General features: G+C 36.2%; 1 protein-coding gene and 1 pseudogene across 2 annotated transcripts in view; one reads left to right on the top strand and one right to left on the bottom strand.

Annotated features, from left to right (window-relative positions):
- Positions 1–26254, bottom strand: part of Fstl5 (follistatin like 5) — a 570877-nt gene that overhangs the window by 205508 nt on the left and 339115 nt on the right. The gene's annotated exons all lie outside the window — the stretch shown is intronic.
- LOC150055397 (small nuclear ribonucleoprotein Sm D1 pseudogene) lies at positions 11361–11710 on the top strand (annotated as a pseudogene).

Below are 26254 nucleotides of genomic sequence, written 5' to 3'. Positions count from 1 at the left end.
ATACATAAGGACATATAATGTGAAGCTAATTGAAAGGACCTCCAGGATAGTGAAACGAAAGCCATATAATGAATGATTGTTGTCCTTAATGTACTATGTTGTCTCGCATCTCCTTTGCTGTCCCTTGGTTATCTCATATTGGTATAGTATCTCACCTTGTTATCTGATTTATTGAATTTATTTTTATTTGGATATTTGAAATTTGATAGGGAAGGGGGGAAAACCAAGATGGGTGGGGGGTGTGGGGGGGGGAGGGATACGGGTACCAAGACACGTGAAAGGGTATCAATGTATGTGAATTAATGCACCTTCTATCTGGCAAATATCATGTAACCCTTTTACTAATTACAATAAAAAATAAAAAAAAACATCACTCAGATACTAGTGTACAAAATTATGCTATCAAAATGTTGGCATTATTGGTAGTTACCCAGTATTTTAGAGGTATATACTCTATCTCTGCAAACACAAATTTATTACTCCTCCACAAGACGTTCTTTATATAAATTATTTCCTTTTAATTCTTCAACTTTTTGAGGCAGGAATGATTTATCAGTATTTAATAGATGTGGCATAAAATATGTTAGTAGGTATCTCCAAGTTGTCACCTGGAAAAGCATAATATCAAAATAGACATCTAAGTTTATTACTGGTCTATTTATATTATATGTGGTTATATATACGATAGTATATATATATGTATATATATACTTTCATATATATATATATATATATATATATTATAAACTGTGGGGCCTTCTAGCTGGTGGCATAGAAGCCCAGGTTGCTATCTGTGCTTCTGCGACTCTGTGCCGAAAGGCACGTACACTTCTGGGCACACCCAGTGACATGGCTGCTTCCGCCTAGAGCAGAAGCTCCCGGATACTCCCGCCAAATGTGGTGTGTCTCAGGACACCACTGGCTGACAATTGCACCAGAAAGGTCCCTATTTGCTGTTGGTGTGAGATGGTGGCCATTTGCTTGATATGTGTTTAAGCAAGCACGTTTTTAAAAATAAAGTTAGATCTGCACCTCGAGTCTGGTCTCCGGAGTCTGGGTTCCCGGGATTATTTGTGGACTCTGCCACCACTTCATCCCCCTCCTAGACGTCCAAGAAGGACCCTGACAACTACAATAAACACTTTATATATGTATATTTATACAATATGGTATACTGTATAGTATAATATAGTATACGTTGTATAACTATACTATATAACATATATACTATATAATGTATCTGTGTAACTTACAAAAATAAAGTATGTTCTGTCTTATCCTTTATAGAAAGAGGGTCTATTCCAGGCTACAACGTATCAAATACATGATTCAATTTGTGTAACTGAATGAGTTATTTTTCTTCATACTTTAAAAGTACATGTTGTACAGAATGGAAGTTATAAAATGTCCTAACTCGCCCATTATTTGCTGATTATATTTACAGTAGAATATTAATAAGAACTAATGTTTCTTTTTGTTTTCTATCATTTTGAGCAAATATTAGACTAATTAAAAAATGAGACAAGCTTAAAGGCATGGCTCAAGTGGTAGTGTGTCAGCCTATCAAAAAGGGAAGCAGAATGAGTGCAAAGCATTAAGTTCAAGCCCTGATACTGGTAAAAGAAAAACCGCAGTAATAAATCATTGTTTGACAGTGTTGTTAGCATAATCTTGCAGATCAAGAAAATGAAATAAGATGCTGAGATACTTAGTTGAAGTCATCATATGAGGTGTGTGGTCTCAGATTAACACATAGACAAAGAAGATTGTGTAATTCTTGTGATTCTGTTTTCCAGATACTCCATTAATTTTACTAACAGTGAAGAATTAATTCTTAACTTTTTTATGTGGATGACTCAACACTTCTAATACTTTATTTTTCTCAGCAATCTTCCTAGTCTAAATATAACAGGCCAAATCAGAGATTTTTGATGTTCAGCCATGTTTAAGAATTATAGTCATAGAACAGGTACTTTGAATTTAGGGGCAAAATCTTGTAGTTATTCAGAATCCCCAAATACTTTCATAATCTTTCAAAGAATACAAACTCCATAAATATTTCTCTAGTGATTAAATCTTTACAAGCCCCTCTCCATTACAATGTGGCCTTAAGGCACTGGTGTCTGGAAAGAGTTGATAGGAAAAACTCAAAACAATTTTTTTTTCTCTGTGGGCTATTGCCTGCTCTCTTTTAAAAGCAGTGGAAATGGGAATTTTGAAAACACAAAACATCTGAAATGTTATTCCTATATTTTAGAAAGTTTAATGGCAATTAACTATACTCAATCATGTAAGTGTAATAACTAACATATTTGACAAACTATATCAGTTTCGAAATAGGCAAAACAGGGAGGTTCAAGAATGGTTTTATGGTCACTTAATAATTAGATTCTTGATGGGTATTTAATTAAGAACTTTGCTTAGATTGTTTTGATCAAAGAGATAAACGCAACCTATTTGAAAAATTATTTTTAAGTTTATTTCCTTTTATATTATTTTTCTGTACATGACTATAGTATAACTTGTGTTTACTTAAAAGTTATCTAAAAATGTCACTTTGCTATATGCTGACTTAAAAAAATTCCCTTCTCTAATGTTGATTATTTTAATGTGCTTTTCCTTCGCAATATTGTGAAATTTATTTTCCAAGATTTTTGTGTTTGTAAAATATTTTCATGAAATAGCAACAAGAATAATTTAAGTCAGCATACTTTTGTGTACATAATTTTTCTAGAAATAGTATTTCTCTAGCCCATTACTTTATACATAGTCTATGACCAATAAACAAATATATACTAATATAAATTAAATTACTTCAGTTCAATTTGGCAAACACATTATTTTTAGAATCTCTTTTTGTTTAACTAAAACCTTTCATTGATCATCTTAAAGATACAGAATACAAAGACTAAGTCAACAAAAATATTTGTAAATTTATATTTCCAATTGATAGGTAAACAAATAGTAAAGCAAATATACTTTTTTGTAGGAAAACCCAATTAAAACCATGAGGAACTTGTGAAACAATATCTTTAAGCCCATGTTAATATTTAATTATGCTTTATTTTTTCTTATGGAGATATGCAAATTAATTCCAACAAAATTTTCTAATTAGTTAATATGCTATTTCTGACTAAAATTTTTTAGGATAGAAATTTTAAAGTAACTACCAATCAATATAATAAAGAAAAATGAGTGTAATGGATGAACATCCCTACAACATCTGAATGAATGGTGTTTTCTTGTGGTTTTAGTAATGTGGTGCAAGTACAGTAAAGTATGAAAAGCAGCAGAGTCTTAGAAATAAGAATTTTTAACTGCCACTCTCAATAAGATATAAGAGGAAGTGAAGGAACTGGAGATATTTCTCTAATCGTAACAAAAAGAAGAGCAGCAGATATTTGGGGAAGTCCCCATGAGTTGACAACGACCATCTCAGAACCACTGTAGTAAGTTATTCAGTGTTAAGCACCTGATCAGTAGTGCATTTCATGTTGTGTTAAAGAGAAGACAAAATCAAGTTAAGCAAACTGAGGACAGATTCCATTTATAAGAACACAACAAGTACTAGCTGATCAGGTGGCTCATGCCTGAAATCCTAGCTACTCAGGAAGTTGAGATCTGAGGATCAAGGTTCAAAGCCAGCCCAGGAACAAAAGGACCAGAGACTCCTATCTCCAATTAACCTCTAGAAAATGAGAAGTGGGGCTTGGCTCAAGAGTAGGGAAAAAAGTATAATAGCTAACAAATATAAGGTGATGAGAGGTGACCATTGAAAAAGAACAGAAAAACTATTGCATGAGATGAATGTAAAACATAGTGGAAAACAAAGGATGATATAGTAAAATATTTTAAAGTTATCAATATTTATGTAGCAGATTAAAAATCTCAATGTAACTTCAAGAATTATCAGTAAGCTTTTTGTATTAACTTGAAGTTGATTTATATTTAGAAGTGTAAATGACTAAGAAAAACAAGTAGGACCTTGAATAGGACCTTGAAAAAGCATGCATGACTAAGGAAAAACAAAATACCAAGAAATAAAGATGTGAGATGACATATTGTGAAGAAAAAAATGGCTCATAGAATTGTGAACAGATTCGCAGTCCCATTTGTACTCAGTAAAATTGAATTGCAAAAATGAGAATATTTTTGAACACCTATTGACAAAATTAGTTTATAAACATAAACACAAATAATGAATATAAATAAATGCAACAATAAATATAAAGGCAACAAATAAAGGCAGCTATAAATATATACACATGTACTTCTATAACATAAATTGTGTTATAGTTATATATCTAGCAGGACTAATTTTCACATAAAATAGCTTGTAAAATAGACATCAAATAAAACATTCATATTTATCAGGAATTTAATTAAATTCAAGTTCATTAAGAACTCCTTAATTTGATTGAACTCTTTGTAAACATCATAAAGCTGTCCTGCAATTTATTTCTTTTTATACATATATTTTTATTGTAATTAATAGAAGATTTACATTATATTCACCAGATAGAAGGTGCACTACTTCACAAACATTGACACCCTTTCTCATGTCTTGGTCCCCATTTCTGCAATTTATTTCTATGGTCATAGCCATATATTCTGTAAAATTTGGAAATATAATTTCCTGTGGTATTTTACTACAAGTAAAAATCAATTTTTACACCAATTTGTTACTATTTTTAATAATTTTCTAAAATGCTTGGTAACAATATGAAGATAACTTTGCAGCACCCTGTCTACAATGTTTATATACCAGGCCATATAGCTTTGGAATTCCTGTTCTGAATGTCCATATTTTTTTCATATATTTTTATTGTAATTAATGGAAGGGTTACATGATATTTGCCAGATAGATGGTGCATTAATTCCCATACATTGATACCCTTTCACATGTCTTGGTCCCCATTTCCCTCTCCCCCACCCCACCCCTCATCTTGTTTTTCCCCATTCCCTATCCAATTTCAAATAACCAAATACAAATATATACAGATATATAAGGTAACAAAGTGAGATACTGTAACAACATGAGATAACCAAGGGACAGCAAAAGAGATGAGAGATAACACAGTACCTTATCAAGAGCAATCATTCATTATATGGCTTATGTTTCTATATCCTAGAGATTCTTTCATTTAGCGTTCTACTATATGGCCTTTTGTATCAAGGTTTTGCTCTTTTGCAAATCTCTGCTAGGAGAGCCCAAGGTATCTACTGATTATGACAATAAGACCAAGAATCACAACAATAAAAGAAAGGCTGGATAAGAGGGACTGCATTAAACTGCAGAGCTTTTGTATGGCAAAGGACATAGCTAGTAAATTAATTAGGAAGCCTACAGAGTGGGAGAAGATCTTCATCAACCATACAGTGGACAAAGGCCTCATATCTAAAATACATCAACAGCTAAAAAAATTGAATCACTCCAAAACTAATCTCTATATTAACAACTATCCCATTAAAAAATGGGCCAAAGACTTAAAGAGAGTCTTCTCTGAAGAAGAAACAAAAATGGCCTATAGACACATGAAGAAATGTTCCACATCTCTGGTCATAAAAGAAATGCAAATCAAAACAACGCTAAGATTCCATCTCACTCCAGTTAAAATGGCCAGGATCAGGAAAACGAATAACAACAGATGCTGGAGGGGATGTGGCCAGGAGGAATCACTACTACACTGTTGGTGGGAGTGCAAACTCATACAACCACTATGGAAAGCAATATGGCAATGCCTCAAAAGGCTAAACATAGAGCTCCCCTATGACCCAGCAATTCCACTACTTGGCATTTACCCAACCATCCAGAAACTACGGCATACTAAATCCACTAGCACAACAATGTTCATTGCAGCACTATTCACCATAGCAAAGATATGGAACCAACCTAGATGTCCCTCAGTTGATGAGTGGATCAACAAGTTGTGGTATTTGTACACAATGGAATTCTATGCTGCTGTCAGAAAGAACGACATCGCCCCATTTGTTAGGAAATGGAAAGACTAAGAAAAAATCATATTAAGTGAAGTAAGCCAGACTCAAAGGAACTTAGGCTCAATGGTTTCCCTCATTTGTCATAATCAGTAAAAACCTTGGGCTCTACTAGCAGAGATTTGCAATAGAGCAAAACCTAAATACATAAGGCCATATAGTATGAGGCTAATTAATAGGACCTCTAGAATATTGAAACGAAAGCCATATAATGAATGATTGTTGTCCTTAATGTACTATGTTATCTCTCATTTCTTTTGCTTTCCCTTGGTTATCTCATATTGTTACAGTATCTCACTTTGTTATCTGATATATTGGATATATTTGTATTTGATTATTTGAAATTGGATAGGGAAGGGGGGAAAACCAAGATGGGGGATGGGGGAGGGTAATGGGGACCAAGACATTTGAAAGGGTATCAATATATGTGAATTAATGCACCTTCTATCTGGCAAATATCATGTAACCCTTTTATTAATTACAATAAAACATATTTAAAAAAATTAGCAAACAGAATCCAGAAACAAATTTAAAAAATCATACACTACGAACAAGTAGGGTTAATCCCACAGATGCAAGCCTGGATTAAGATTTGCAAATCAATCAATGTAATACATCACATCAATAGAGCTAAGGATAAGATTCATATGATAATTTATCTGGACTCTGAGAAGGCATTTGACAAAATACAACATCCATTCATGCTGAAAGCACTAGAAAAAAATAGGAATAAGAGGTACATTCCTCAAAATAGTTAAAGTCATATGTGAAAAACCTACAGCCAGTATTTTACTAAATTGTGAAAGACTAGAACCATTTACCTTAAAATCAGGAATTAAACAGGGATGTCAACTCTCTCCTCTTCTCTCGAATATATTGCTGAACCCTTAGCCAGAGCAATAAGGCAAGAAAAGAACATCAAAGCGATCAACATAGGGAAAGAAGAACTTAAACTATCCCTGTTTGCAGATGACATGATCCTGTACTCGAGTGACCCAACAAACTCCACTCACAAACTCCTAGAATTAATAAACTACTCTAGCAAAGTGGCTGGATATAAAATTAACCTTCAGAAGTCAGTACCCTTCTTGTACACCAACAATACACAAACAGAAGGCCAAATTAAGAAAATGACCCATTTGCAAAAGTCCCCCCAAAATAAAATACATACGAATTAACTTAACCAAAGATGTAAAGGAATTATTTAATGAAAACTATAAAGGCCTAAGGAAAGAAATTAAAGAGGACACTAGGACATGGAAAGACATCCCATGCTCATGGCTAGGGATATACAAATTCAATGTAATCTCCATTAAAATCCCAAGGACATTCTTTACTGAAATAGAAGATATAATCCAAAGATTCATATGGAACAAGAAAAGACTTAGAATAATCAAAAATTCTAGGCATAAAGAGCAATGCTGGTGGTATTACAATACCAGACTTCAAACTCTTCTATAGAGCCATAATAATAAAAAAAAAACAAACACTTAGTATTGGCACAAAAACAGACCAGAAGATCAATGGAACAGAATAGAAGACCCAGAAATAGAACCACATACCTATAGGCAACTTGTATTTGACAAAGGAGCCAAAGATATACAGTGGAAGAAACACAGTCTATTCAATTTTTGGTGCTGACAAAACTGGGCAGCCACATGCAGAAAACTAAAAAATTGACCCTAGCCTTTGCCATGCACAAGCATTAACGCAAAGTGGATCAAATACTTCAATGTCAGACTAGAAACTGTGAAACTGCTACTTGATAGAGTAGGAGAGACACTGGAACTCATAGGCACAGGCAAAAGATTCCTGAACAGAATCCCAGGGTCACAACAGATTGGAGAGAGACTCGATAAATGGGACTACCTAAAAATAAAAAGTTTCTGTACAGATAAAAGCATAGTCACAAAAGTAGAGAGATAGCCAACCAGCTGGGAAAATATATTTACCAATAATACATCTGACAAATGCCTAATATCCAGTATCTACAGGGAACTCAAGAAACTAATCCCCGAAAACCCAACAAACCTTTCACTAAATGGGCAAGGGAACTTCTTATCAGAAGAAGAGATTCAAATGGCAGAAAAGTATATGAAAAAATGTTCTTCACCCATGGTCATAATGGAAATGCAAATAAAAACACCCCTAAGATACCACCTTACCCCAATAATAATGGCCAAAATTTTGAACTCAGACAATGATAGTTGCTGGCGGGGTTGTGGAGAAAAAGGAACCCTACGACAGTGCTGGTGGGAATATAAACTAGTTCAGCCACTCTGGAAAGTAGTGTGGAGGTTTCTTAAAGAACTGAAAATAGACCTTCCCTACGATCCCACCATACCACTCTGGGCATCTACCCTGAACGTCATAACCCAAGATATGATTAGGACACCTGCTCAGCTATGTTCATCTCTGCACTATTCACAATAGCCAGGCGATGAAAACCATCCAGATGCCCTACTGCAGATGAATGGATACAGAAAATGTGGTGTATATATACAATGGAATTCTACAGAGTCAGCAGACAAGATAAAATAATGGCATTCGCAGGGAAGTGGATGAATCTAGAGAGAATCATGTTGAGTGAGACAAGTCAAGACCTAAGGAACAAAAGGCGCACGGTATCCTTAATATGTGGCTATTAAATCTAAAGTGTATAAGAGTGAGGACTCAATGTTTGCATACCCAATGCTATGGACATGGTAATGGAAATATAAACTTAACTAGACATAAAAACCTATGACTCTATAGACTTAAAGTTTTATTTCATAAATTAATATGTTTCTATGACATATAAACCCTTCTCCTAAATTTGATTAAGTTCTAAAAACAAAGTCCCAAGATTGTATATAGAGATTCCCTTCTTGAACACTTGTTTGTTGTTATTTGAAATATGATGTAAAAATCAATGTTAATTAATTCTTTAATAAAAATATATACATACTAAAAATCATGACAAAAACTTTATTAAAAGAGCAGATTGAATATGTTATAAATAGCTGGTGAATATACACACAAAGCTAGCCACTGAGAGCAACATTATATTATAATTATTTACAAACAGCACTATATTGTGATCAAATGTAGTTTACCAGGAAAAAAAGTTAATTCCTTGAAAAATCAAGTACTTTGATTTAATTAGTATAATGGTGTTGTCACTTTATTCAAGAGAGACAATCCAAGTGGTGATTTTGAATTCTCAATGTCAACACTATTCTCTGAGAATAAATGGTAATTTCTTTAATCAAATAATTAGCATCCTGGCATCCTGGCAATGAGATTACATCATTGAAAATTTATTCTATCCTGTTCCAACATCAATTTATATCATGGAAAGCAGCTAATTCAGTGAAAATTAAGAAAACAAAATCCAAGGATAATCCCATATTTACAGAAAATAATAGTTTTCAAAGAAAGAAAGAAATCCCCACAATATTTTAACAAATTCAGAACAAAATAACCATTTTTTTACCAGTGGGTATATTTAAGACACTGATGTATCGCACTTTAAGTATTAAAGTAAAGAAAAATTCTTAGTGTCACCATTTCAACATTTTTACTGAATTGTATTTTCAAGCTAAATAATACATAAAGAGAGGAAAATAAACAGAGCTACAATAGAAGCTGTTAACCCTAACCCAAGATATTTGGATTACGTAGTAAAATTCGAGACTCAATTAAACTTAGAATTATTGAAAACAATTTCCCCCAACAGAAGAAATGACATTTAATTCAAACATTCAACAATTTGTTTTTAATTTATAAGTATTTTGAGATAGAAAATGTCATTTTGATTCATAGACTTATTTCTAGTTTTCTGATATCAGAGAAGTTTAGGGAGGAAGGTAGAGTTATGTCTAAACATACATGAGCATTCATGTACATACTTCCAGTTGTAATTTCAGTTATACCTAGAATTGACTTTCAAATTTTTAAAAATTTAAGTTCATTGTCAGAGCAATAGGAAATTGTCTAAAATTTTGCCAATTCTTCATTTCCAGAATATATTAGATCTAACTCATCGTTATGGCATTAATAAAATATCATTGTCCTTTCATTCTCAAGCAGACTAACAAAACTGTAAAAATATGGCTGAACATTAGATTCAATTTCCAGTATATTTAGAACTATTCACAACAATTTTTTCAATGAACATCTGAAAATTGAAAAATTAACGTGTTCAAAATATTTTACCTGATATATTTATGTATTCTTTGGAAAATCTACTATCTTTTTTGCTATTTGTCAAGATAATTTACAGCTTTCATATTGATCAAGTGGGATATCTACTTGCCAGAATTTTACAATTTGTTATTTCAAGAAGATCATCTATTGTACAATTTAGATAATATTTTACTCTAGCTTTTGATATAGCCTTTACAAAAACATTCCTTCTTTTCCAGGTAAACATTATTTTTATGTATATACATTATTTATGTATATCTGTATATAATATATGTAATATGTATATATAATTCCTGAAATCATGAATTATATCTTTGGCTTAGAATGATGGATTTCTGTTGGAAAATACACTTCAATTATAAGTAGCTATTTAATTTTTGTAGCTCAACTAGTATTTATTCTTAGGAGCAAATTTGTGCAGAATATATTTTACCTTGTAACCACAACGCTGTAATTTAATATAGTTAAATATATGACACAAGAAAAGTCCCAGAACTTGATTATATACTTAAGGTGCATGTTTCTCTATAATAAAATGTATGAGGCTCTTAATAAATTAAATACATAGAAAAATCTTAAGTAATAAAAATTATTTCAAGTGTGTGTATAAAAATTTCAAAATTGTGCATGTACAATTTTCCCCAAGTAAAAGACAACAAGAAAAATGAGTGCTTCCTCTTAAGTGATAGCATAGCTGTTTCAAAAAAAAAGTTACATTTGAAATAATTACTAAAGAATGACAGAAGATTCCTTATTTACATTTGCAATTTCCTTTTGTGCTAATTCAACTGTTTGATTTTTTCCATAATACATAAAACTAAAATTATTTTTCTTCCATTTTAATAAAGTTTCCAAATTAATAACATTGTTAATTCCTGTAATGGTTTAAGCTCTGAAATCATCTTTAAGTTTCATATTAATTAGGCTTTTTTCTCTGTTTTTATGCATTTATAGAGAGAGTGATATAAATCATTTTAAATATTGAACTCAGCAAGGAGATTGTGAGTGATTAGTAGCAGCTTCCTCTGTCTCACTCTGATTGAAAATTCTCTGGGTAAGAAGGGAGAAATTATATGTAAAAGACTACACCTAAATCTTCCGGCCATTCATACTTCTGCTCAGATTGTTAGATCTTTTCTATACACCCGGAGCGAAGCGGTGATGGTGCGGCTAGGATGAAGCTCATAATATTTTTTATGAAATTGAGTCATGAAACTGTAACCATTGAAGTGAAGAATGGAACACAGGTCCATGGAACAATTACAGGTGTAGATGTCAGCATGAATACACACCTTAACGCTGTGAAAATGACCCTGAAGAACAGAGAACCTGTACAGCTGGAAACATTGAGTATTCAAGGAAATAACATTCGATATTTTATTCTACCAGTTTACCTCTGGATACACTATTTGTGGATGTTGAACCAAAAGTGAAATCTAAGAAAAGAGAAGCTGTTGCAGGAAGAGGCCGAGGCCGGTGAAGAGGACGTAGACGTGGCAGAGGAAGAGGGGATCCTAGGCGATAATGTCTCTGAAGGTTGCTGTTGGAAAGTGATCATTGATTTTGCATATTTTTTGTACAGGCTTTTGTTTGTTTGTCGGTGTTTAAAATAAACATAAATGTGGGACTGAAAAAAAGACTACACCTAAAGAAGAGCACTGAAAACCATAAGAGAGAAGATGACAGCTAAAAATTTTTGGTAAAAGAGAAAAGTGATAGAATCAATTAAGAAACAATGTTCATGTCCAGGCATAATGCCTCTGGTGAGAAGCTAAATCCTTCACCACAAAATATAACTGGTAGCCACTGTTACAACTGTCAGATCTCTCTGTGGTACAAAAGTTTTACTTGCCATAAGCCTTAATCCCAGTAGAAAGACTTCAGAGGAGAATGACCTCCTCAGTATGATAGGCCAAAATGAGACTAAACAATGTTTTGTTGTTTGTCATTTTTGTTGTTTGCTATACCTTCAAAAGATATAAAAGCATCTTGAGTAATGGCCTTCTGCTTGAGACTGCACTTGGAGATAAGTTTATACTGCCTTCCAGAAAATACCTTGGAGCCAGTAAGATTTTGAGACTGAACACAATGACAGCTTCTAAAACAAGCAACAAACAGTGATCAGGGGCACTTAACCAATGTTCTTTTGACAGACTGTAACCAGATTCAGACATAGAAAGAGAGGAGTCTTGACCTTGGCTCAGCAGTCAGTGACTCCATCTTGTCCCATGAGGGCAGCATCCTTACCAGAGCACCATTTAAAGAAAATAAGTATCTAGCCTCTAAGAGTAGAGAATTCAAATTACGGAGTAATTAATATGTAGTTGATGTTTGCATATAGCCTGCAACCAGGCTAAATAGGGGACTAAGCTAGTTGGGTCTTGGAATTTGGAGAGACATCAATGAACAGGGATTTCTTATAGTGCCAAGGTGGGAGATTAACACTGGAGAAAAACATAGAAATAAGTTTTAACTCAAACAATTCGAGGCTCTTTGCAAGAGCTGAAGAAGCAACTAAGAAGGCTCAGTGGTGGGCAGCCCTTCTCTGCCTGGCGAGAGCTGTTTCAATTGCCAGAAAAATACTCATACCTAGAAACCACCAAAGTAATAAGTTTATATGAGTTTCTTCTAAGCATTTTACAGCCAGGTAGGTCTGGAGATCTAGGGACAACCCACAGGCTTGGAAAGCAAAGAAGAGCTGCAAGGGGAACTGGATAGAAAGGGGGGAGGGATAGGGAGGAAAGGCAGACAGAGAGAAAGAGAGACAGGGAATTAGATATGACAATCTGATAATTCAATGGGGCTCAAGTTTCTAGCAGTTAGTGATGCTCACTATTTAGAATGGTTGAAGTCTATTGCTCAGTATTTTGTTGCATTGATGATCATCGATGTTTGTCAGTGTTCATCAAAGAAATAGGTCTATAGTTGTCTTTCTTTAATGAGTCCCTGTCTGGTTTTGGGATGAGGGTTATGCTGGCTTTATAGAATGAATTTGGTGGAACATTTTCATTTTCCATTTCATTGAAGAGTTTGAGGAGTAGTGTGAGGTCTGTTTGAAGGCCTTATAGAATTCATCTGTGAATCAATTAGGATCTTGGCTTCTCTTACATGGGAGTCTCATTGCTATTTCTATTTCATAATTTGAAATAGGTCTGCTTAGTTCTTCTTGGTTTAGTTTGGATATATCAATATTTGCCGCAATTTCCTCCATTTTTTCGAGATTCTCAAATTTGTGGGCATAAAATTTTGAAAATCATTGCCTTATTATGTTCTGGTCCTGGCAATATGTCCATTTGTTGCCCCTGATTTTGTTTATTTGGATGTGCTCACTTCTTTTTATGGTAAGATTTGCTAAGGGTCTGTCAACTTTGTTAATTATTTCAAAGAACCAGTTTCTTGTTTTGTTGAATATTTCTATGGTTTTTATGACCTCTAATTCATTTAATTGTGATTTAATTTTAATAATTTGTTTCTTACATTGGACTTGAGTTTGGTGTGTTGGTCATTTTGCAGGAGCTTAGGGACATCATTAAATTGTTAGTTTGAGATTTCTTCAATTTGTTGATGTAGACCCTCAGAGCTATAAATTTTCCTCTGAGTACTGCTTTTGATGTGTCCCAGTGAGTCTTATTTAGATTGTTCCTTTTTGTTAAATACCATAAACTGTTGCATTTCTGTTCTGATCTTGTCAATGACGCAAGGGTGATTCAACTCCATGAGTTACAGGATTTTCTTTTTTTTCATATATTTTTATTGTAATTAATAGAAGTGTTACACTATATTTTCCAGATAGAAGGTGCATTACTTCACATAAATTGATACCCTTTCTCATGTCTTGGTCCCCATTTCCCTCCCCACCACCCCCACCCCTCATCTTGTTTTCCCCCTTCCCTATCCAATTTCAAATAACCAAATATACAATTATCCAATATATCAGAAAACAAAGTGAAATACCGTAAGAATATGAGATAACCAAGGGACAGCAAAAGGGATTAGAGATAACATAGTACATTAAGTACAACAATCGCTCATTATATAGCTTTTGTTTTTATATCCTAGAGATCCTTTCATTTACGACCATACTGTATGGCCTTATGTATTTAGGTTTTGCTCTATTGCAAATGTCTGCTAGGAGAGCCCAAGGTTATGACAAATGACAAATGAGGGAAACCATTGAGCCTATGTTCCTTTGAGTCTGGCTTACTTCACTTAATAGGATTTTTTTCTAAGTCGTTCCATTTCCTAACACATGGGGCGATGTCGGTTTTTCTGATAGCAGCATAGAATTCCATTGTGTACAAATACCACAACTTGTTGATCCACTCATCAACTGAGGGACATCTAGGTTGGTTCCATATCTTTGCTATGGTAAATAGTGCTGCGATGAACATCATTGTGCTACTGGATTTAGTATGCCCTAGTTTCTGGATGGTTGGGTAAATGCCAAGTAGTGGAATTGCTGGGTCATAGGGGAGCTCTATGTTTAGTCTTTTGAGGAACTGCCATACTGCTTTCCATAGTGGGTGAATGAGTTTGCATTCCCACCAACAGTGTAGTAGTGATCCCTCCTGGCCACATCCCCTCCAGCATCTGTTGTTATTCGTTTTCCTGATCCTGGCCATTTTAACTGGAGTGAGATAGAATCTTAGCGTTGATTTGATTTGCATTTCTTTTATGACCAGAGATGTTGAGCATTTCTTCATGTGTCTATAGGCCATTTTTGTTTCTTCTTCAGAGAAGACTCTCTTTAAGTCTTTGGCCCATCTTTTAATGGGATGGTTGTCTCTTTGGAGACTAGTTTTGGAGTGATTCAATTTTTTGATCTGTTGATATATTTTAGATATGAGGCCTTTGTCCGTTGTATGATTAGTGAAAATCTTCTCCCGTTCTGTAGGCTTCCTATTTAATTTACTAGCTATGTCCTTTGCCCAACAGAAGCTCTGCAGTTTAATGCAGTCCCACTTATCCAGCCTTTCTCTGATTTGTTGTGTTTCTTGGTCCTTATTGAGAAAGTTTCGACCTGTGCCAAGGAGGCCTACTGTGTCTCCTATTCCTTCTTGTAATGTTTTCAGTGTGTCGGCTTTTACCTCGAAGTCTTTGATCCATTTGGAGTTAATTCTAGTGCAGGGTGACTAGTTGCAGGATTTTCTATGTCTGCATTTGGTGTTGAGTTCCAATTTTATACAGTTGTGATATGTTAGAATGCAGGGAATAATTTCAGTGTTTCTAAAGTTGTGCAGATTAGCTTTGTGTCCTGAAATGTGATCTATTTTAGAAAAGAACATATATTGTGGTGTTTAATAATCCACAGATGTCTGTTAGGTCTGTTTGGCCTGTGCAATTGTTCAATTTTGAGGCTTCTCTGTTTAGTTTTTGCCTTGTTGATATTTCCAGAGTTGACAGTCATGTGTCAAAATCAGCAATAATAACTGTGTTTGGATCTAGGTGTTCTTTAGTGTAAGTAAAATTTGTTTGATGAAGTTGTGTGCTCTCTCATCGGGTGAATAGATATTTGGAATGATTATATATTTCTGAAGAGATCTCTATATTAACATGTAATATACATTACATGTTACATTAACATGTATCCTTCTTTGTGTCTTGTCACTAATTTTAGTTTGGAATTTATTTTGTCTCATATAGGAATGGCAACTTTGTTTCTAGGAACCATTTGCTTGATAAATTATATTCCAGCCTCTCACTCTCAGAATATGTTTGTTTTTAGGGAAAAACGTGTTTCTTGAAGACAGCATAAAGTTAGATCTTGCTTTTTGATCCAACTAATCCATCTATGTCATTTAATTGCAGAGTCAAATCCATGATATTGGATTGAAAGGTGTTCATTATTTCCAGCCATGTTATCTGTTTTGTTAGGGACTGTGTCTTGTAATTCTTGGTGTAATTACCTGGTGTTCTGTTAGGTGCTATTTCTGTCTCAATATCATGTTTGTGTTGGTTTTCAATGTGTAGAACATCTTTGAGAATTTTATGTAATGCTGGTTTGTTTGATATATACTGTTCCAATTTTTCCTTGCCTGGAAGTTTTTCTTTTTCCCTTGGCTAAAAATGAGAGCTGAGCTGGGTAGAGTATTCTTGGTTGGTAGTTATTTGTCTTTAGGGCATGGCATACATCATTCCAAGCTCTTCTTGCTTGCATGATCTCTGCTGAGAAATGTGTGGCTATTCTGATTGGTTTTCCTTTATTGATTACTATTCCTCCTGCCCATTTTAAGGATCCTTTACTTGGTCTGTATTGATCCTGTATGGATTATAATTGGTGGTAGGATGTCCTGTTTTAGTCTAGAATTTGGGGGCTTCTTAAGGATTCTTGTATCTGAATTAGCCTGTCCTGGATATTTAGGAAATTCTCTGAGATGATTTTCCTAAACGTTTTTCCAATTTCCTTACTCCTCAGGCCCTCCTCAATACTGGCTCCCTAATTGTATCTTGGAGCTCTTGAAGAGATCTTTCACATTTCTTGGCTTTGTTTTGAATAATTTTGTGGGGTTTTTTTTTGTATAAAATCTAAGCAATCTTCAATTCTGGACATTCTCTCTTTTGCATTGACTAACTTACTATCAGTGCTTTCTACTTTGTTCTTTCATCTTCCTGTCTTCTAGTTGGTCATTTTTGATGGCTTACGTCACTTAATTTAAACCCTTCAGGGACTTCTGTACATCCTTGATTTGATTTTGATTGCTCTCTGTGAAGTCCTTTAGCTGATTGGCTATACATTAAGGGGCTTTTGGTGGAATTCATTCAGCTTTCTGTTTGTGAACTCTGTCAATTCTTAGATTACTCTTTAATTAGCCTCATCACATTCAGTTATAGCCTTATTCATGCTTTCAAACTTTTCATTCATTATGTTTATCAGTATCAGTTGTAGATCATTTTAGACTCTCCTCTAGATTTTTTATTTACTGCTCTGTTGCCTGTTTATTTTGAGTGGGAGATGAGATTTCTTGACTCATCATTTTTCTTGAGTTTTGTGTTCTGCCCATTTGGAAATGAAAGCAAGACTCATATCACACAAAATTACAATATTAAGATAAGAACCAACCCAGTGCTCTATAGCTGCACTGACTATACAGGTTCACAGTCTTAGTATTTTCACTCTCTCCTTTTGTTTATTAGAAATATATCCAATACCATCACTGAACACAATTTTAAGGTAAAAATCAACTCAATTCCTATGAGACTTAAATCAGTCTGGACCTACAGTAAAACTCAACGTGTACAATCAACTGTAGATCCAGGAACTATGGAAATCCAATGACCAGAAATAGAGAGGTTAAATGAAAGACAAAGTAAATAAGAGAAGAATAATGTAGGAAAGGAAAGGAATAGAGTGAAGATAACTGAGCTCTAAAGGGAGAGAAAGGGAAAAAGAACAAATAAAGATTTAACTATTAAAAAAGAAAAGTAAAAAGAAAAGAAATTTTGAAAGAAAAAGAAAAAAATATATACATATATAAAAGAGATCATTAATTTAAAAAAAATCTCCTATCTGGAATCAATGGTGAGCTTCAGAGACTCTCTCTGACTCAGCCTGGAGCCAATATTGTTTTTGCCAGCTCAGCTGAGAGAGGCTGAGAATTGGAGACACCTCAGCTTTGTTTACCCAGAGAGGAAAGCTGCCCTGATCTGGGTGGAATTTTTCTCTCCAGGGCAGGAAACATATCCCCAGGCTAAAGTGACTTGTCTTATTCTTTGCCTTTTGAAAAATTGCTCTGCACACATTATTTCTCAGGCTCTCATTTTCTGCTAGCTGGTCTCTTTGGTTCTTTGCCAGTAGCAAAGATGGCATTCTTCTTGGTTGGTTAGGGAATAGATACCTTCCTACCGCTATTCTGTGAGGAGTGAGAATGTCTTTCATGGTGGCACTCAGGCTTCCCTTTGGTTTTCAGATTTGTCTGAGATCTGCTTCCATCGGCAGCCCACATAATGAAGATTTCTTCTGGTAGTAAACTGGACTGTTCTGCAGGTAAGTGAAGTGTTGAATGCACATTTGTCTTGGTGCAGCTGCTCTGGGGATCTACTAGTCACTGCTGCTGCCACTGCTGATTTAGGCTAAAAACTATCTTTTTCATCAAGCTTCTTGACTTTTTCTCTCTGGCTGAGCTCTCTGTACTATTATGGCTTACTTGTGTGACTCTTTAGCCCTGTTCCTTTTGCTAGAATGTTAAAATTGGTATCTTGGTGAGAGCTCCGATGGACTCAACCTGAACCATGGTCATCATCCCAGTACTTTCATATACATCCTTATTCATTCATTGAAGGAAATTACTTCCAAATTTTAAATACTTGAACAATTTGCTCACTGAAGAAAATTCTACACAACATTTCTTCATATTTAAGTATTGAGTTGGTAAAATACTTATCCTACTGTTGTATATTAAAATAACCCTCAGATTAAAAGAGCAATAAAGCTATAGTTATCTTACATGATATTTATTTTTGTATATAGCAAGATCAATTCCAATTTCAACAAAATCAACATTTTTCAGCTGAATAAGATTGCACTTTACAAAGTAATTGTTATTTTTTAAGAGAAGGAAGCAAATTTATGTGAGTATTGTTAAAGAGATATGTACTCATATTTGTGAACATTTTCAATGTTCTAAAAACTTTTAATATTTTATTATGAAGCAGTTGTGAAAGAGATTACAATTCCTTAAGTCAGAATATAAGCACAATACATCTGGACAAGTGTCAACACCTTCCATTATTTTCCTCCTTTTGTCCCTAGCCTCCAGTTCTATGACTCATATTTTTACATAAAGTATATCTTATGTGACTATATTTTCTTTCCCTTCATCCCTCCATTTGTGTACTACCCATTTCTCTACTCCCAAACATGTATTTGCTTCCCATTATTTATTTTGTTCAACAGTTCATTAGTTGTTCAGAAGAGTTACACCTCTGGCCTCCACCTATAAATGTAACATTCTTTACTCCATTTATTTGTGTTTATATGCATAATGCACTGTAAACACTATATTTGTACTGAGGATCTAGCTTTTACATATGAAAGAAAGCATGAAATTTTGATTAATGAAACATTAAAATATAGTGAAATCGGATTAATAAATGAACAATGGAATTTGAGATAAAATGAATATGAATGAAAACAAAAAAGATTGCAAAAAAAGTCATATGAAGGAAAACAAAGTAAATGTTGCTAATTTTTTTTAACAATTTACCTAACATTAGTATAAAGACACATATCCTGTTTCCTAGATGATGACAGGGCAATGTTTCTTACATAAGTGTTTTGTAGGTACATATTGGTCTTGCATTTAATATCTTTTGAAGATCTCTAAATGCTTTAAAACAGTGGAAAGCTAAGGATTTGTTTCTCAGACAGTGTCCTTAATGTTTAATTTTATGGCTAACTTGCATAAATAAAATATTTTTATGCAGTAAAATGATATAAAGTAGAAAGTATCTTTTTGAAACATGTGAGACTCTTTAGAACAAAGAATTTCCAACATCATTTAAATGTAATCATACATATTTAAAATATAACTGCTATTTTTGAAGAAATGTGTGTATTACAATGTAAGTATACACAAGTATTTGTAGAATTGTCTAATCAGTAGTCAGTGGCTAAGCAAAGCATTATCTCAGGAGAACTGAACAATCTTAAGTGTGTGAAGATAAAGTCCCAACATATTATCTTCTGAATATAACTGTTATAATAGTTTACTCTTTGTCCTTTGTCACATCATTTTGTTTGTTTGCTTCCTTTCCCTGATACAAATAAATAAATGTATATACAATACACCAGGTACCAAAGTCAGCTACAGCAACAGCAGAGGATAAACCATAAGGGAAAAACAAAACAAACAAAAACAAAAACCCAAAAGAATAAAAAAATAACCTCGCATGGTACATTAAAAATGACCACAAGGGTAAATTTCTTGTTTCCTTATCCTGGAGTTCTTATCACATAGTCTTATCCTATATGGCCATATGCACATAACTTTGGAGTGTGGGGCACTTCACTTCAAGGAAATGAAATGCTGTAAAAAGCCTACCTCGTGGTCCAGTGCTCACTTCCTGGTTTTGGAGATCCGACCTGCCTGTCACCTGGTTGGGAGGCTTGGCTATTGCCCCGTACACTTCTGCCCTCTCTGACAGCCCACGCATCCTACCTGCTCTGCCCACTTTTGTGCTGATTGGCTCTTGCATCCTATTTTAGCCCCATGTACTTTCAGAATAAACGAGTTCTGCTGTGACAGTCTCCCTGGCATGTCTATGTCTTCCCTCTGGTGAGGGAGGAAGGGGTGAAGGTGGCTAGTCAGCCCTAACCTTTCTCGGTCTCATCTTAGTCGGGGCATAAAAGCCCCCACATTGGAGCTATTGTGCTCCTATGCTTGGAAAATGCTACAAAAATGCTTGACACATACTAATTACTGAAAATGAGGGAAAACATGGAGCTATGTTCATTTTTGTCTGGCTTACTTCAGTTAATATATTTTTTTCCATCTCCTTGGGAGGGTGTAGGGAGAAGGAAAGTGGGAGAAAAACTTGACAAGGTGTAACAATGTTTAAGAATTAATGTACTTACTACCTTACACATGTAACTGTAGCCTCTCTATACATCAATAAAATAAAACTAGAAAAAAAGAGTATTTTCTGATGACTTAAAGCTCTACTACACTTTTTCTTGTTTCCAAATTCCATCATACTTTTTTCTTATATTATAAACAAAAATTCATTGAAGAAGGTCCTTAAATAAGAAAACAAAGAGTGGGGGAAGGAAGATGGCACCGAGACAATAGGGACGCTACCTAGCTTTCTCTGACAAAAAGAGAGAACCAGGGAGTCCCACAAGCAAACTACCTTAAGAAATCCACAACAATAAACTCAAAAAGCAACGGAGAAGGACTCAAACTGGAAAAGAAATCCATATAAAGCTCACATCCAACTTTCTCAAAGAATTCGGAATGCGAGGACCCCTCCCCCACCTCTAGCCCAAAGCCGCGAAAAGCCGCAGAAAGCGGCAGCTGGCACCTGACCAAGCCGCGAAAAGCGGCTTGAGCGGGTGCCGGCTCCACGCGGGGAAAGCGGCCGCGGGCGCCCCATCTAATCCATGAAAAGCGGCGGCAGTGGAGGGTGCCAGGCTGGGAGCCCAACGGCTGCAGAAACCAGCACAGAACCGGGCCAGCGAACAGCGGAAGCAGCGGAACCCAGACGCAGAACCAGAACAGCAAGCAGCGGAACCCAGATGCAGAACACAGGCGGCGGCGGAGACCCGAGGGGAGTGAAAGACTCCCCACCACCGTGGAGCACCCGCAGATGGACGCAGAGGTGTGAGTAATACAGCGCGTCCCCAAACACATCGGGAAAGCAGAGAGGGTGCCAAGCAATAGAACTTAACTCAGACCCCAACACCCCGCCCAAGAAAGACTGGTGGGAGCAGGGGGGCAAGGAATTTAGAATCCTGTCCCTTCCCTCAACAGCCCCCTCCCTCAGGCCATTGACTGGAGATTGACAGGCAGGCTACCCATAAGACCCAGCACCCCACCAAGGGAGGCGGGGCTGTCCCAACTCCCACCCGCCCAACGGGCTCAACCCCCAGCCCTCTGACTGGAGACTGACAAGCGGGCGGACCCTAAGACTCAGCACCCCACCAGGGGAGGCGGAGCTGTCCCAGCTCCCACCCCCCCACCAGGCTCCTCTCCCAGGCCACTGGATCTGGAGAGTAGAGGGCGTGGGACCCTGCCTTACAACAGTGAGTAGAGGGTACGGGGAAATAGGAGCCTGAATCTGCTCCCCCTCAATTCCTGAGCGGGGCATCCTCCAGCTGAGAATCCTGAGCAAGACACCACCAAGGGCCCCCCCACAGTCACAGACTCTGACAAAGCAGTGGAAACACAGCAGGGATCTGAAGGGCCGACCAGCAGCCAAGCTCCCCTTCTGAGAACCAAAAAGGCGCGGCTCCGCCCTTGGAGCCCATGTCCCCAGCTGGGCCCCGCCCCTGGGAACAGAGGGGTCTCCTGCTGGTCCTGCTGAGAGCCCCTGAAACTCTCAATCCCCAGACCCTCGGCTTGGGGCCGCCCCTGGAAGCAGCACAGGAAAACGTCCGCCAACTGCGCTCAGACGGAAGCTCGCAGATCCATCCCATGGTCCACTGTGAGGCCACTGGTCGGGCTAAGAGCTAGTCATGCAGCAACACATAAGTTTTATTCTAATACTTTCCAAACTTTGTACTCAAATACGCTACCTACTTACCCCCTAACCTCTCTCATTCTATTTTTCTATCTCTGGACCTCTGCTCCTCTTTCAACCCTTATACTGCATGGATCTACACTTGATGGCTGTTGAGCAATACTGTATATCTAGGTGTTTAATTATTCTCTAGGCTCAGAGGGACTTAAAGACAATAGAGATTGGATTGACAGGCTTATTGTTTTGGATATAAATCGCTTATCAGTGAATTATTAGACTAGTCGGTAACTGTACAAAAAGAAAGAGTGATAACACCAATCAAAACTTGTGAACATCTAGAGTCTGCCAGCTACAGAGGTCTAGGTTGGTTATATCTGAAAAACTATAATAGTGTTTAGTATTAATCTTGCTCCCATTTTCAAATGGGCAGAACAAGAAACTCAAGAAAAATGTCAAATCAAGAAACAACATTCCCCACCCCCCTCACCCAATGTAAACAGCCATTGGAACAGTCACTGGCAAACCTAGAGGAGAGTCTTCCAAGTGCTGTACAAATGCAATTGATAAACATCATTAATGAAAAATGTGAAAATATAAAGAAAGAGATAAGGGAGGTAGCAATTGCTGAACAAAAGGAAACCATAAACAAGTTGATAAGTGAAAAAGAAGAAGCCATAAAGGAGACCATAATAAAGGTTTTTCAAAGAAAGATGGATGAATTCATAGAATCCACAAATAAAAAGGTGACCGAACTCCAGCAAATGTTTAAAGAAAATAAAGCTACTGAGCTAACCACTCAAATGGAAATCAAGGAGCTAAAGAAATCCATACATGATCTAAAAGAAGAGATGCAAGGCATTAAACATGAGCAATTAGTAGCAAGGGAGATGAAAAATAAAGTAGATAGCTTTGATAGCAGGTTAGACAATGCAGAAGAAGATCAAAACAGAAATCCAACAGTTTATGAAATTGAACAGTAAGGAGCACACAAAATACCAACTTCTTTGGGACACAGCAAAGGCAGTACTCAGAGGAAAATTCATAGCGCTGAGTGCCTACAACAACAAGTTGGAAAAATTGCAAACCAACAAGTTAATGTCTCACCTTAAGCTACTGGAAAAAAAGCAACAAACCAACCCTAATCCCAGTACAAGAAAGCAAAGCAGAATTAAATGATTTGGAATCCAAAAAAAGTATAGAAAGAATCAACAAAACAATTGTTGGTTCTTTGAAAGAATTAACAAAATTGACAAGCACTTAGCAAATCTTACCAAAAAAAGAAGAGAGCATACTGAAATAAACAAAATCGCAGATGAAAATGGTAATATCATGACAGAAATTACCAAGATCCAGAATATCATGAGGGAATACTTCTCAAACCTTTATGCCAACAAATTTGAGAATCTAGATGAAATGGATGAATTCCTAGCAAATATTAACATACCCACACTGAACCAAAAAGAACTAACCCAACTCAACAGGCCTATTTCAAGCTCTGAAATAGAAATGGCAATAAGAGAACTTCCACCTAAGAAAATCCCCAGGGCCAGACGGATTGACAGCTGAATTCTATAAGGTCTTCAAAGCAGAGCTCACACCAAAATTCTTCAATGAAATTGAAAATGAAGGTTCCTTACCAGACTCATTCTATGAAGCCAGTATAACCCTCATCCCCAAACCAGACAGAGATTCATCAAAGAAAGAGAACTATAGACCTATATCTTTGATGAACATCGATGCAAAGCTTCTCAGTAAAATACTGGCCAACCGTCTACAACTCATCAAACAAATTATACACTATGATCAAACTGGATTCATCACAGGGAGGCAAAGCTGGTTCAACATACGCAAATCAATTAATATAATTCAACACATCAACAGGAGCAAGGACAAAAATCACATGATTGTCTCAATAGACGCAGGAAAGGCATTTGACAAAATCCAACACCCCTTTATATTAAAAGCTCTGGAGAAACTAGGAATCCATGGAACATTCCTCAATGTAATAAACGCTGTGTATGAGAAATCTACTGCTAGTATTACACTTAATGGTGAAAATCTAAAGCCATTCCCTCTAAAATCAGGAACGAGACAAGGATGCCCACTCTCTCCACTCCTCTTTAACGTAGTACTAGAATTCCTAGCCAGTGCAATAAGGCAAGAAGCAAGCATAAAGGGGATCCAAGTAGGGAAAGAGGACATAAAACTATCCCTTTTTGCAGATGACATGATTCTGTATTTAAAGAATACTATAGAATCTACCCCCTAGCTCGTTGAGCTGATTCAAAGCTTTGGAACAGTAGCAGGCTATAAAATCAACCCTCAAAAATCAACTGCCTTCCTTTGTGCCAACAGTGAGAGGAACGAGGCAATAATCAGGAAAGAAACTCCTTTCACAATAGCCTCAAAGAAAATAAAGTACCTAGGAATTAGCTTAACTAAGAATGTAAAGGACCTTTTTGACGAAAACTTTAAAACCCTGAAAAAGGAAATTAAAGCAGAACTAAGGAAATGGAAAAACCTCCCATGCTCCTGGATTGGAAGAATCAACATTGTGAAAATGACAATCTTGCCAAGAGCTATCTACACATTCAATGCAATACCCATCAATATCCCAATGTCATTCTTTAAAGAAATAGAAGAGGCAATCCAAAATTTCATATGGAATAACAAAAGACCCTTTAGAGCAAAAACACTTCTTAGCAGAAAGAACAGCGCTGGAGGAATTTCAATTCCCAACTTTAGACTCTATTACAGAGCTATAATTCTCAAAACAGCTTGGTACTGGCACAGGAACAGGCCTGAAAACCAATGGAATAGAACTGAGGACCCAGATATTAAACCACAGACCTATGGCCACCTAATCTTTGGCAAGGGAGCCAAAAAATAGAATGGAAGAAAGATAGCCTCTTCAACAAGTTGTGCTGGCAGAACTGGTTAAGCACCTGCAGAAAACTAAAGCTGGATCCTTCTTTGTCACCTTGCACTAGAATTAACTCCAAATGGATCAAAGACCTGGAGGTAAAAGCTGACACACTGAAAACTCTACAGGAAGGAATAGGAGATACACTAGGCCTCCTTGGCACAGGTCGAAACTTTCTTAATAAGGAACAAGAATCACAACAAATCAAAGAAAGGCTGGATAAGTGGGACTGCATTAAACTGCAGAGCTTTTGTATGGCAAAGGACATAGCTAGTAAACTAATCAGGAAGCCTACAGAGTGGAAGAAGATCTTCACCAACCAAACAACGGACAAAGGCCTCATATCTAAAATATATCAACAACTCAAAAAATTGAATCACTCCAAAACTAATCTCCAAAGTAACAACCATCCCATTAAAAAATGGGCCAAAGACTTAAAGAGAGTCTTCTCTGAAGAAGAAACAACAATGGCCTATAGACACATGAAGAAATGCTCAACATCTCTGGTCATAAAAGAAATGCTAATCAAACAACTCTAAGATTCCACCTCACTCCAGCTAGAATGGCCAGGATCAGGAAAATGAATGACAACAGATGCTGGAGGGGATGTGGCCAGGAGGGATCACTACTACACTGTTGGTGGGAGTGCAAACTCGTTCAACCACTATGGAAAGCAGTGTGGCAGTGCCTCAAAAGGCTAAACATAGAACTCCCCTATGACCCAGCAATTCCACTACTTGGCATTTACCCAACCATCCAGAAACAAGGACATACTAAACCTACTAGCACAACAATGTTCATTGCAGCACTATTCACCATAAGAAAGATATGGAACCAACCTAGATGTCCCTCAGTTGATGAGTGGATCAACAAGTTGTGGTATTTGTACACAATGGAATTCTATGCTGCTGTCAGAAAAAATGACATCGCCCCATTTGTTAGGAAATGGAAAGACTTAGAAAAAGTCAT

The sequence above is a fragment of the Megascapheus bottae genome, chromosome 13 (genome assembly GCF_031878675.1).
Source record: "Megascapheus bottae isolate mThoBot1 chromosome 13, mThoBot2.hap1, whole genome shotgun sequence".
Classification (NCBI taxonomy): domain Eukaryota; kingdom Metazoa; phylum Chordata; class Mammalia; order Rodentia; family Geomyidae; genus Megascapheus; species Megascapheus bottae.
Note: the sequence above shows the minus strand (reverse complement) of the source record. Positions and strands in the feature narration are given on the sequence as shown.